Source organism: Alligator mississippiensis, chromosome 2, assembly GCF_030867095.1.
Source record: "Alligator mississippiensis isolate rAllMis1 chromosome 2, rAllMis1, whole genome shotgun sequence".
NCBI classification, from domain to species: Eukaryota; Metazoa; Chordata; order Crocodylia; family Alligatoridae; genus Alligator; species Alligator mississippiensis.
Window position 1 is genome coordinate 71,946,482 of NC_081825.1, and position 14,337 is coordinate 71,960,818.

The following is a 14,337-nucleotide window of genomic DNA, read 5'->3' on the forward strand; positions in this document are numbered from 1 at the left end:
TTTCCTCAGAATACTAACTCCACTAGATCTATTCCTAAAATACCATGTAGAAGAATATAAAGCCTTTTTGTTCTTTTAGAAATGAATGCATGGTATGAATATGCAAACGAGATGACTTTGCATACCCTCAAGAAAAGCAATGCCTGACTACTGCTTCTGTTCTATAGTACTTTACAAATACTAATTTAGATCCTTAATTTTGATTCCCATTTTACAGGTGTGAAAATTGAGGTCATTTTAGGAAGTGATTTACCTAAAATCACAAGGGATAGGAGCAGAGGTAGACACATTGTACCTGTGTTTGTCTTGGAGTGGAGATATCTCAGGATTGGCATGTACATGTCACCCTTTTAATCAGGGTTTAGTGAATGGTCGATTAGAATGCATTGCCACTTTTATGCCATTGATTCAATGATGCAGTCCTGGGATAACCCTTCCGATGCACTTCGTAATGTCCCAGGATAAACTGTTAGTACCCAAATCCAAGATAACTTCTAATTACTGGGGAGGCAGTCATCTTAAATTTGATTCTATGCATGGAACATGATAAATTTGTTGCAATATTCCATGCATAAAATCTAATTATTCATAGGCCATCTTTAAATTCATCCCCCCACTGCTGCAGCAGGAAAAGCAGCAGCAAGGAAGCAAATGGCAGGGAAAGCAGCAATGGGGGGTGGGGGGGAGGTAGTAGGGAGGCAGGTGTCCTGCACCCCACTCTCTCCCTCCCCAACACCTGTACGTCCTCAACCATTTCTCTCCCCCTGGTGTCTGCCCCACTTTTGCTACTGCCCCCAGTTGATCTAGGCATAGGGGGAGCCCCAGAGCTGCTCTTGACTTGCTTCTTGCCCAGCTCCCCTCTACCCCACAGTGTCCCACGTTGGCTGGGAGCAGGCACCGAAAGGAGGAATCTGCACTGCCACTGCTGTCCCAGATTGAGCTGGTCTCCCTGAACAACTGCCAACTGCAATGCAGGGCAGGAGTAGCCTGGGGCTCTCCCTGCACCCAGATCAGCCAGGGATGCTGCTGCTTCCCATAGCTCCCAGTGATCCCATACTTGATTCTAAGATGAAGCCTTGTTTTCCCCATGTTAAATGGGGAACAAAAACTCATCTTGGTTTACCTATCTTGTAAACCTTTTTAGGATGTGTCCTGAGACAATGGGCATGGACCTCTGAACAATTTGTCTTTGTCCTGGGATACAATGATTTATCCCAGGGAAAATGCAACATGTGTTTGTAACCATGGTGATGCTAGAATATAACTGGGAATAAACACCAGAAGCTAAAGAATGTTTCTTTGTGTTGCAGATTGGTCATCTGGCTGTGTAGTATATTGGTTAGGACTAGTAAACCACATTGCATTCTAACTGCATCATGGAACAATGAATGTAACTTTGACTTCCAAACATGCAGAATTGCTGGCAATCAGAACTTGAGCCCTGGTCCCCAATAGCCAATCCTACCCTATACCCATTAGACATGCTGCTTCCATTGGCTTAAATGAAGTTGTGCCTGCTTACATTATGGTGCAGACTGTCCTTCAAAAATGTAAACTGAACACTGCAACTTAAATCAAGGAAAAGGAATTGGCTTTTATCACGGACAGTCTATCTGACTTTTAAGAGTCCTGCTAGATTCTAATATTTTCAACTGAATGGATATATAACAGGCAGGGGTTCTTGTTTTTTGTTTTTACTTCTCTGTTTTCAAATTAAATAAAAAATTACAATCATACTGCAGTAGCAGAAGATTCCTTAAAGTGCAGCATTAATATTTAGACATGAGAAATCTTGGCTTGTCAGAGTAATTTATATAACACTGTAGGGGTGGATGGCACTTTTACAGAACAAATTAGACAGGTCCTTGCCCAGAGGGGTTTATAATGTAATCTGGAGATAACAAAATGAGGACCATCAATAAACCAAACCTTGGGGTGTGGGAAGGACACATCAAGTTAAAGCAACAATGAAAAACATGATGGGAATCAGTGGGATCAGTAAAGGCTAATCCAGAACACCAAGAAATAGTTTTTGTACAATATGTAGTATATTTTAAGGGTAGGAAAGATGAACTGAATATATTTAATTTTTAATAACAAGTTTACATTTCTGAAAAATAAAAATCAGTACTAGGTAGAGTGTCACTTGATCAGTGGGGTACAAAAATTAATACCTCGTATATGAAGACTTTATATAAGCTTGCCCCTTTCTCTTCATCTAGGAGATAAATGTACTCCAGAGTCATTTCTTAAATTCAGGAGCACCCTGGAGAAGGTCACCTGGCTTATGCCAACAAAAGTGCTCCTGCCAGTATAGTTTGTACTGGTCCCACAGACAAAATGAGCTATAGAGGCAAAAAACATTTCTTTGCTGTTCTGAGAGTATATACACAGGAGGTTTCTTGCATGTTAAAAATCACACCCTCAACCTGACGTTATTATACTAGCAAAAATTTAACTGTAGATTTGGCATAAATATTAGGAGATTAGAAGTAACTTCTTTTCCCCCATAGAACAGACACGTTTGCTTGGGCATTAGATAATATGAAGCAGTGGCCCGCTTATTACTAGTAGGGGCAAAGATTGAGAATCCCTATACACGTGCAGCGAGGCTCCTCTGACGTACTGTAATTACAGCATGTCGCAGCAGACTCAATTAATCAGGTAATTACCGTGCTCCAGCATCTGTTGTATCAGTATCCCCACACTTCAAAATGGCAGTGGAATCGCTTCAACTAAAGCTCATTCAGTGAGTTAAAGTGCCCCCACAGTAATTTTGAAGTGCAGGGACGCCGATGCACAAGATGCTTCAGGGGCTTTAATTAGAGTGGCTTTCAGAACCACTCTAATTAAAGCGCTTCCCTCACTCTCGGAGCATGTGTATAGACACCCTTTAATGTCTCCGTTGCTTGTCTCCATTAGAATTGATGAAAAGTGGCAGAGCTCTGTTCCCTGTTTAAAAAGAAATACCATGCTTGCAGTTCAAGGTGCATCAAGATCCATGTAGATATGCCGAGAAGTCTTGAATTTTGCTTGGTCTCTCTTGTTTCCTTTGTTTTTCCTATGTAAAATCTTGGAAAGAATAGAGCTTTTATGATTTTCACCTGCCCCTCCTCCTTTTGTCTCAAAGGCCCTACTGGTTTCCTTCATAAATTAGATGTTTTATATTATCAGATGTCCATAGCCATACAACATGGCAAGTATGCAATATTAATTTTCTAATCTACATTGCATGTAGTAATTTCTGTGTTGTAATTGACAGTATTTTTGCCAGGCAGCTCCTCAAAGAAATTGCCCTGCTTTCCTTTGTCCAGACTACAAATCTGCTTTCTTCGCCGCTGCTGTCGAAATGTACAGTGTTTCCCAAACTTTTGATACATGGGGCAGGCTTCTTTTTCTAGATTAAGATTAGTGGCACATTTCATTCACCATAGGCCCAATCCTGCCATATAGGGTTGGCATCGTCACGGCCTGATCCCACTGTGTAGCAAGAGCCCAATGCACGTTTTTTGTGCCACACTTCCACTGCTCTCATGGTACACTAGTGTGCCATGGCACATGCTTTAGGAATCACTGTGCTAGTACATTGTTCTTGGCTTTTATTTTTAAGGCTTTTTATTTCTTAGGTGAGCTCCTAGAATTGCCCATCACTTGCATGGTGTCTGCATTTGTTAGTCTCTGGCCTTAAGTTATTTTAACTGTCCTCTGTCCTCTCAGACCATGGAAAACAATGCCAATTTATATTAAAGTGCTTCACAATATCAGTCCCACGGCTGAAACTTCCACAAGTTTCAACAAGACTATGTTGTCCCATTTTCAGTCTGTCTAGATGTGCTCGTTGGTTTCCAATAGCTTTTCATTTCTATTTCTGCTGTGTTCTAGTACGTAAATGATAACTAACCTTCATACAGAAGCTAGGAAGCTGTAATTTAATTCTTTTGGCTGCGGCCTGTACCTTAGCTAGCTGTCGAGTTAGTGGTTCTGTTGTATACAAATATTATTAGCATGGTGCCATGCCCAGAAGGTTAGTGCAGTGTTATATTAGAGGAGTGTTGTGCTTACTAAAAGTACATTACTCAAATGAGACGCTAAATACTGTACCCCATTTCTACCCATCTGAGTGGCAGTTTGGGCCCACCTGGTGTAGTAAGCCTTTGTTAGAAATTCTGTCTTTGGGATTCTTGCACTGCCAAGTCAATAGCATACCGAATGAAGACATAAAAGGCTGAAATGCAAATTGATTTATGTTGTATTCAGTGGGAGACAGCCTGAAGACAGGGAAGGAGGATGTAAAATAACAGGGAATTGTTTATCAATGTTGTCCTGAGCAGCAGGGCAGTAAAAAAATGGTACAAGATGAGCAAGTTAATAATGACTTCTGCCCCCTTTAGATAGTCTGTCAGGAGCGTAGCAGATCCAGGAAGTGGCAATGGATTGAGGACCTCTCTTTGCTGTGCTCATGCCACACAGCCAAATGGGGTGTGGTTGCAGACTTTTGCTGTGATCTGGGAAGACTGTACTCTGAGTGCACTGCTGGAGCTCTGTGTGAGCTGTGAACTCCATGATCTTACCAGGTAGTCTGCCCCAAGTCCCTGCTTTTAAGCAGCTCTGGATCCTACTGTTGATTTTTTTTCCCTCCCCATCCCTCCTCCCCGCTCCCCCCAGTTCAGCAACAGGAGACAGGAAGGGCTGAGCAGCAGTGTGCAGCCCCTGCGTGCCCTGAAAGCAAGGGTAAGCTGGGCATTGTTGCCACTGATGTTCATCTGCTTCCTCTGCTCCTCCTGTCCTCTGCGAGCTCTGCCTGCATGTGACAGGACCTGACTGCAGAGGCTGGTCATGGTGCCCCCTAGCAGCCCCTAGTGCCCCTTTCTAAGCACGCTGGTATCTTGGGCTACTGCCCTGTGAGTTCCTGCCATGCCTTGATGAATAAATAAGATATGGGAGGCTGTCCTCAGAGATCAGAGTAAGTTGTAGGTGCTTCACTCTGCCTTACTCATCCCTGGGTGGCCATTTCCTGGCCCTAATCTCCGTCTGAGCAAGATGTTATTCTTTTGGCCTTTCTCTGCTCTGGGGCCCCCTGGACCTGCCTCACTCTTCTTAGTTCTGGGCCTTCCAGCCTAGCCTCAGGGTTGCATGCCCAAGACCCTCTAGTTCATCCTTCATGCCTGGCAGGATGCCTGCGTACTGCTGGGGGCCCTCTTGTCCTGCCTTCTTGTGCCCTGGGCCCCCTGTCCCAATGCTCTGGCCCACCTGGTCCCTGATCCTGGTTGGACCACTCTCTTCCTCCAACACTGGGCCCCTGGCCCTACCTCTCTTTCACTGCTTGGATTGAGCCCCACACAGCCCCCAGGGTCTCAGGCCTTTTCAGGGCTCTTCCTCCTGGCCTTAGCTTCTCCTGCACCAGGATGCCTCCCAGGCATCTGCTTGTTGCATCCCAACCACAAATTTCCATTCAGGCCATAAACAACTCAAACTGGGGCTGCAAACAACCTCCAAACTTATCTGTAGGAGGTATTCAGCAGCTCCTTCCTCCATCCTAGAGTATCCTAGATACTTGGATGGGATGATTTAGTCAGGAATGATAAATGATGATCCTACCTTGAGCAGGGGGCTGGACTAGACGACCTCATGATGTCCTTTCCAGTCCTACTTTCCTAAGACCCTATGAACTACCTTTTTCTGCCCCACTGCAGATAATCCAAGGAATACAAGTTTTAGTAGTGTCCTTCTGTAACCAGAGCAGGAGCTTTTCTTTAGGCTGCTCTGACTTCAATCAGCTTGTTTTGCACATGCCTGAAGATTAAAGCAGGGGTGTGATCATGCCAAAAAAGGTCTCCTTTCACTTGATGTTTACCTCACTGGGGGAAACAACTCCCACTACTCCTGTTAAAAACGGTACTCAAAAAGAAAAAAAAGAGAGAGCAAGAGAGAGTCAGGCTGTCTAAGTAGGTACAAGCTAATGCCAGTGAACCGAAGAATTATGCTGAGCGTGAACAGATAAAGTAGCCAAGAGCCTGCTAGTTTCCACAGTGTCAGTTTGATTCTGACCCGTAGCAGAAATCTGAAAAAGAAAAAGGAAAGCATCTTGCTACAGTCTGCCTCTATCAAATGAGTTTTTATTTTGGGGAAGTGCAATCTGAGCACAGCAAAAAAATTCCCAAGTGCTGAAAGTATCTTTTGAAAAGAGAATAAATTATACATGCAAATTCTTGTAGTTGTGATGTTTCTGGGGGATTATGGGAAGGTAGAGCTCAGAGCTGGAATCACTAGGGATAGGACATTAAGAGGGGTGATATGAAGATGGTTGGGAGTGCCTGTTAACATCACATTCCCCTTTCCCATACATGTATCAGGAACTGGGGGCCCTGTCCCGCTGGCAGTCTTGAGTCCCTCTGTGTACTAGGATTTGGGGGCCTTGTCTATCTCCCTGTCCCCCTCTATCTTCCCTACATGTAAGAATCAGGATCTGAGTGCTTTGCCATTCTTGGGGAGAGTGTCTTCACCCCTCACTTTGCCCTGTGATGATATGGTGTTGGGTCTGGAGAGGTCCTACTCCCCAGTGTGTTTTGAACCCTTTTCCTACCCAGCAGGTGAAGCAGGATATGGGGGTTATGAGCACAAACTTTCATCTTGAATATCAGGAGATACAACCTTTCACCCCTCTGTGGTGGGGTAATGGGCCACAGGAAGAATGGAAAGAGCTCAGCATCATAGGAGAGCCTTGGCTACTATCTTGGTGGGGGAACATGGTAAGACAGGGCTATTTTGTTTGGGTTGCACCTTGGACTATAGTAGCAAGGGAATGTGTAATTTCCACCGCCCCTCTCCAGTAAGTTGGTGCCTGCAAGATGAGAATACAGCAACAGAGGAGCAACTGTTGCTCTTGGCTACTAGCAGCCAAAATACTGATGGCTTAATGGGAGGTGAAGTGGAGCTGGAGCTGGCAATGATGGCAGAGAGGCTATAAGTTGTTGGGGTTGTTTGGTGGTAGAGAAGAGATGCACACCAGCCTTCTGATTACATTTATGTAATCCTGTAGTAATAAAACTGATACGATGCAAGGCAGGGGTGTCAATCATACAGCCTGCAGGCTCAGTTTAGTCTGTGGAGGTGCATGACCTAGCCTGTGGGCCTTAGACCGACCCGCATGCTGTGCAGCCTGGCAAATGGGCTAGATCTGCTGCTGCAGGCACCAGGGATCAGTCTGGGACACGAGCTACATGAGCACTGGCTCCAGGCTGGGTTGGATCAGGCCATGCCAGAACCAGCGTACAGGCCTGTCTGGGGGGGACCGCATGCAGCACACACCAGTACCAGCTCCCTAGGCCATGAGCAGCTCCTGCAGTATTGGATCTGGCCTGTGCCCCATGCACCAACCCTGCCCCAGGGCTTCTTGCTGCCTGTGGTGTGCAGGCTGGACTCAGTACTGCGGGCGCTGCCCAAGGCACAGGGAGCCAGTACAGGGCACATGTTGCATGTGGCATCCTGCCAGCCACCCTGTGCTCTGACTCCAAGACATACAGACAGCCTGGGGACTGGTCCTGACCAGACCTTGAACCAGCGCTCAAAGCCAGTCTGGTGGGGGTGCTGCATTTGGGGAGTGCTTGGGGCACCAGGTCCAGCCCAAGCACCACTTGCAGTGCAAGCCCCGGAGTGGAGCCAGTGCATCCAGCAATCCAGCATGGGGAGCACAGTGCACACGGCACCCCACCAGACCAGCCCTGCCCGCAGGCTTCAGCATGGCCAGATCTGGCACACGGATCAGCCCAGAGACCCTCACCCCTCCCCTGGGCCCAGATGAGTTTTGACACCCCTGACCTAGACCCTGTCAGTGATTTTCCCTCAGTAGTCTAGTTCACCATTCAGAGCATGACAACAATCCCCATTCCAGCATGAACAAGCATACAGGAGAGAGCAGCACATAAGACGTTACTTAGCATTCTTTGCCTTTACCTACTTTCATGTTAGTTGTTACTCTACCTAATAACTACAGTTGCCTGAATGATCAGCAGCTCCAGAGCATTTTTCTTTCTTTTATAAAAAAACTAGTAAACTCACTGATTTTTTTTAAAAGATGAAAGCAGAGTTAAGGTGGTATCTTTACCCCCAACCCCCATCCAGAGAATTTAGCTCAGCCAAATCCAAAATTTTTAAAACCAGGAAATGAGTTAATTCTGCCCTGTGAGTGTTGTGTCAATATGCATTTCACCCACTCTCCTTCCAAGTTGTACTGAACAGGAGCAATCTATGCCACCTCTATAATCAAATATTCGCCTACTCTCGAGAAAGGACACCATCCTCGCTAAACTTTATAGCTCCTTCACCTGTAGCGTAACAGGGCCCCTGCTGCATTACTAAGAGGGCATGGGAGCCCAGGGCCTGCTGGCCAACTCCAGCCCCCTGAACAGACTTCTAAGGGCAAGGGGGCCTTAAAGAAAATGACTGCCTGTTCCAGGTGCAGGTGGTGGTTGGCAGGCCTGGGGTGGAAGTGGAGGGTCAGCTGACTCAAGGAGGGGCTTATAAACCCAGGGCCTGGCCTAGCAGAGGCAGTCTGGTGGTAGGAGCTGCAGGAGGTAAAGCTCCAGGAGGAGCAAGTCCAGGCTACCTACAGAGGAAGGACTTTGTGTCACAGAAGGGTGGAAGAAACCCTGCACCTCAAGCAGCAAGAGATTAAGTGTCTTGAGCCTTTGTGACTGCTATTGTGGGGTGAGATTAACCCCAACCGCAGAACCCTGTGTTTGGGAGGAGATGCTCCAGTCTTTGATTTACATTTAGACCAGGGGAGGATTGGAGGCCACCGGGTGTTGCAGGGGTACCCATCATAGGGCACTTTCAGGGCTTGAAGTCTGGGTAAGCAGTGCAGGGCAGAAAACCAAATGCTGCAGGAGGAGGACTTTTTTATGCCAGAGGACTGAGGATCTGGCAGCGGAGACTGAGGGGGATACAAGCTCAAAGCCCGTGAAGGATGCACCCAGGGGCCTAGAGCCCAAGGAGCAAGCTGGGGCCTGGGGTTTTAGTGCAGTGGACCTTGGGCAGAAAAACCCAGCTAGATTAAAGTGGACCAAGGCCAGAGGAGGCCACATCCCAGAACCCACTCTTACCTCCTAGGGGCAGCCTCCCTATAAAATGATATCAAGGCATGGCAGGAAAGATAACAGTGGGGGACAGAGCCTGGGAGGTCAGAGGGGGTAAGAGGGTAGGAACCAGGTGGCAAGCCAGGCAGACCTTGTTGCTCCAGCAGCAGGCATGTTACAGAAGGGATATCTGTACTATCTAGTACTATCCTTTCCCTTGCACATTGTGAAGCAGTCAAAAGTGGAAACTAAGACATGTGACTGCAAATGAGAATCATGGAATAGTGCCAGCATGTAGGAATCAAATCAGGATAAGGAGCAAAAGGAGTTACAATTGGCGAGGGGCATAAAGATGATAAGGAAAGTTCTATAAATACATTAGAAAGAGAAGGATGACAAAGGAAACTATTGATCCATTGCTTAATGGGAAAGAGAGCAAATAACATTTCAGACTTCACTGTGTCATTCATTAAATGATTTTTTTTTGCTTCAGTCGTCACAAAAAAGGTTAATTGTGACTAGATACTTAATGCAATTAATTTTAACAAAAGGATAAGGCCGCAAGCCAGAACAGGAGAAGAATAGGTTACAGAAAATTTAGATGCATTTAAGTTTGCCAGGTCTGATGAAGTTCACCCTAGAGTATGTAAGGAACTAGCTAAAGCAGTCTCTAAACCATTAGTGATTTATTTTTAAGAGCTTATGGAGGACATAAGTTAACTCAGAGAACTGGAGAAGGGCAAACACGGTACCTCTCTTCACAAAGGAGAAAAAACTGACTGGTCTGTGATTCCTGGGATCCTCCTGTCCTCAGTTCCCAGAAAGTTACTGGAACAAATAATCTATTTGTAAGCACCTAGGAAAACAACAAGTCACACTGTGTGTATATTTTCTAGAATAAATCATTCCTAACAATCTAATTTTCTTCTTTGACAAGATGAAGCTGGTATGAGGGAAGCAATAGACATTGCTAGAACGGCTGTTGGCATGGTACCATGATACTCTTAAGAAAATTGGGGAAATCTGGTGTAGATAGGATCTCTGTAAGTGGGGTGCACAACTGATTGAAAGAACACTTCCTGCAAGCAGTTAGCAGTGGTCCACTGTCAAATTAAGAGGACTCTTTTAAAAGTGGGGGCCTGCTGGTACATGTCCTGAGCCCAGTTTTCTTTAATATTTTCATTAGTGACATGGTTGATTGAATAGCACAGTATGGAAGGCAATCTTTTCCAGCTGTGGAATAGGTAGGCACTAAAAGCACCCCTCCCCCCTCCCCGCCAACCCCTCTGTTGCTGCTATGTCTCACAGCAGTAACTATAGCTGAAGCCCCCCCCCTGCCCCTCCCAACCAAACACTGCTGAAGTCCTATGTCCACATGCCAAAAGCTCCGTGGGCTGGCTGTAGCCCGCAGGCTGTAGGTTGCTGACCCTTGGAATAGAGTATGTTTAAAATTTTTGTGGATGACACGGGGCTACAAGCATTAGCAACAAGACAATTCAAAATAATCTTGATGAATTGGAGAGAGAGTCTGAAATCAACAACACTAAATTCTGTGATGACATGTGCAAAGCATGACACTTAGGGAGCAGAAATCCAAAGCCCAAATGGGGAATGGATGGTTAGGCAGCAGTACTGCAAAAATGGATAAGGAAATTGTAGAGGACCACAGATGTGTTTGTAAGCTCACATTCGATCATGTTGTAAAAGGCTTGTCTCATTCTGGGATGTGTTAACAGGAGTGTTGTATGTAAGGCACAGGAGGTAATTATTCTGCTCTACTTGGCACGGGTGATGCCTCAGCTGGGCACCTCCCTTTAAGATGTAGATGTATTGGGAAGAGTCCAGAGGAGAGCAATAAGGATAAGGTGCTTAGAAAATGTGATCTATGAGGAAAGAGTGAAACGAATGAGCCTGTTTTAATTTATAGAAGAGAAGTCTTTCTCATATATATAGTGAGAGAGAGAGAGAGAAACTTCTTTTCTATAAATTAAAACAGGCTCATCCCTTTCAATCTTTCCTCATAGGTCACATTTTCTAAGTATCTTATCCTTTAAAAAATACACACACACACACACACACACACACACAAATAAGAAAGTTTTTTGTAAAGGAACTCTGAACATGCAGAGGATAATTTGCAGCAAAGATGACTTTGACTTAGATTAGAAGGTCAAGCCTCTCTCTTTCTTCCTTCCCGACACCCCCCCCAAGTATCAAAGCAGAAGAAGAACTGAGCGCTAGAACAGGATTTCAAAGAAAATTTTTTAATCTTATAAATTTTGTGGGCTTTTAAGAAGAGGTGAGACTATCACTGGCAGATGTTTATCTAGGCATGGGAATGAGACTGGGCTATAGAGTGCAGTCCTATCTGTTTGCCTATGATATTTAACCCAAGGGATCTTCAAAGTAGGCACTTGAGACCCTTACCTGTAACCACAATGAACCCCCCCCCCCAGCATGCAATAGACAAAAGGAGGGATGATGAGTGGACTGCCAGTGTCCTGTTACTGCAACCACAGGGAAGCAGTTGGTTATATATGGTCAGATGATCCTAGGAGAAGGGGCATGTCCCACAATACAGAGGAAGGCAAAATCCCCTCCAGCCTGAACTCAAATTTAACATGCCTGTTTTTGCTTCGGAGAAAGGAAACTTTTATGTCTTCTTCCAGTCCTGCATTTTTTTGATCTGTACACAACATCCCTAGCTTAGCTCTGAGCACAAGATGCATGCAACCTGGCCCACACTGTCACTGCTGTTGCGTCACTGCTCCCCTCAATGTGCTGCTATGTGTGAAAGCCCCCTGGCTCTGCAGGATGGATAAAATGGCTTTGCAGGTGTAGGCTGTCTAGGCAGATTCTTGAGGGTTCATTCAGCACTTGAAGGAGAGTAGGCTTTTGTGTTAGTCTGGCCTGAGACATGGCAATAAAGCAGGTTTTGTCTGTCTGTACTGAGCTGATATGCTGTGCAAGTCAAGAATATAGCAAAATACCAGCTGGGCTCAGGCTGTTGCCTCAACAGTCCCTTTTCCTCAGACCAAAGGGATGCTGACTTGAGCACTCTCACTTACACTAAAGCTTTGTCTGTTGAAGGGCCAGCACTTGAAACAGCTGAGGGCACTCGGCCCATTGTCAGGGCCAGGCAGCGCAGGTGTTCAGTGCTTAGAAGGTGCCAACTAAGTGCCTTTTGCAGGATTGGGCCTTAGGTGCAGGACTTGGTAGTTGACTGAAATGCCAGACTATATCATGTAAATATTGCAGAGGGATGATATAATATGGATCTTGAACAATCTAACATTGCTTTCTCCCCACCTGGTTTCTATGAATATAGTCATAACATTATTCTTCTCCAAAGATGTAGAATTAATCGGGGCATGTGGCCCTAAAGTTTAATATAAAGCATGCTTTAGTCTCAAGTGAAAATGAGGGTAAATCCAGACTCTTTCATTAAATGGCACTGGCAATTTTGCCTTGTTTAATTACCTCTTCATAGTCCCCTCCTTCTAGGTCATCTTGTTCAGTTCACATTAATCAAAAATCTGAAATGGGATGCTTATAGGAGTGAAAGATCTCATAAGACCTGTGCTACTTCTAACTACTCTGACATTCTGCTTTTCATTTCTTTTGCAAACCCATAAGGGTTCTTTAAACACTTGTCATATTATTGTACTGTATCTCTAAATGCCCAAGCCACTTTTGTACTAGTTTAAATGTGGTAACTCACCTTTTGTGATTTCAGGAGGAAGCTAGTTACACCCAGGTTTCTGACCTCCTGCTGAGCTCACTAAGGGCGTTTATACGGGTGCTCTGGGAGGAAGAGCCGGGGGGGGGGAGGGGAGGAGTGCTCTAATTAAAATACCCAGAGAGTCACATGTATCAGCGTGGGGGCAGTGGGGGCGCTTTAACTAAAGCTCAGCAGGTGATGCATGCGATGCTGGAGTCTGATAATTACCATGCTCCAGCAGACTTGATTAATCAAGTCAGCTCTCTCAAGAGGAGCCTCAGTATATGCATAGGTGCCCTAAAATTCCTATCCCGTTGAACTCGCCTATTCTCACCAAACTCTTGGAAATAGGGGAGTGGAAAAGGAAAAACATGATCTACTTTAAAATGATGAATGTTCCCATCTCTCAGTATTTTTCCTTGTTTATTTGGACAAGTATTATAATGTGTTACATTCTCTCCTGTGCTATGATCTGTTGGATATAGAGGATGCGGACAAACATCAAGCAGTTACAGCTCCTCAATTCTCTGGCTTCTTCAGCTTTCAGCCAAAGGATTGCCCAAAAGTTTAAAAAGTGAGACATTGTCTTTGTGCTCTGGACCTTTCTGATTCTTGTCTAGCCATCCGCACATAGGCTTTGGAAACCATCTACATTCACTTCCAGCCAGTGGGGAACTCCTCCATTAGAAGAATTCTCAGCTGGCCCGATGTAATAGCTCTCTGTATCTGGTAATGGTGTCTAAACATGCAATGGCAGGTTTTCACATTTTTTTTAGTTACTACTGTAAGAAGGATTAAGTCAAGTTTAGTAAATACTTCATCTGTTGGTAACTGGAAAACTAGGGGAATCTTCTGTCAGATGTGGAACCACATGGAGAAGTTTCATAGGATCATAGAAAATGAGGGTTGGACGGGACCTCAGGAGGTCATCTAGTCCAACCCCCTGCGCAAAGCAGGACCATCCTCAACTAGATCATCCTGGCCAGGGCTTTGTCTAGCTGGGTCTGAAAAAGCTCCAAGGGTGGAGTTCACAGCGTCTCTGGGTAACCTGTTCCAGTGTTTTACTACACTTCTAGTAAGAAAATTCTTCCTAATACCTAACCTAAAGTTCCCTTGCTGCAACTTGAGACTGTTGCTCCTTGTTCTGTCATTTGCCACCACTGAGAACAGTCTAGCTGCATCCCATTTCAAACCCTCCTTCAGTTAGTTGAAGGCTGCTATTAAATCCCCTCAGGCTGCATCCACACATGCAAGCACATGTGCTTGCAGCAGCTCAAATAGAAGAGGTGCAAATTTGAGCTGGGGTCACTTGGGGCAAAATAACCCTGCCTGGCTCCTCCCGGATCTGCAGCCAGGGGGAGCTAGAGCCTGGGGCCAGCACCTGTGCTGGCTGCAGCAGTATAAAAACCTGCCCTGGCCAGCAGATCAGGGCTACTTGCCCTCAGGATCTTCTGAGGCCCAGCCACTTGGTATCTGGGGACACTAGCCCCTTGTGTCAGCTAGACTGCTGAAGCAGCATCCCAAATTCACTTTTTAAAATAC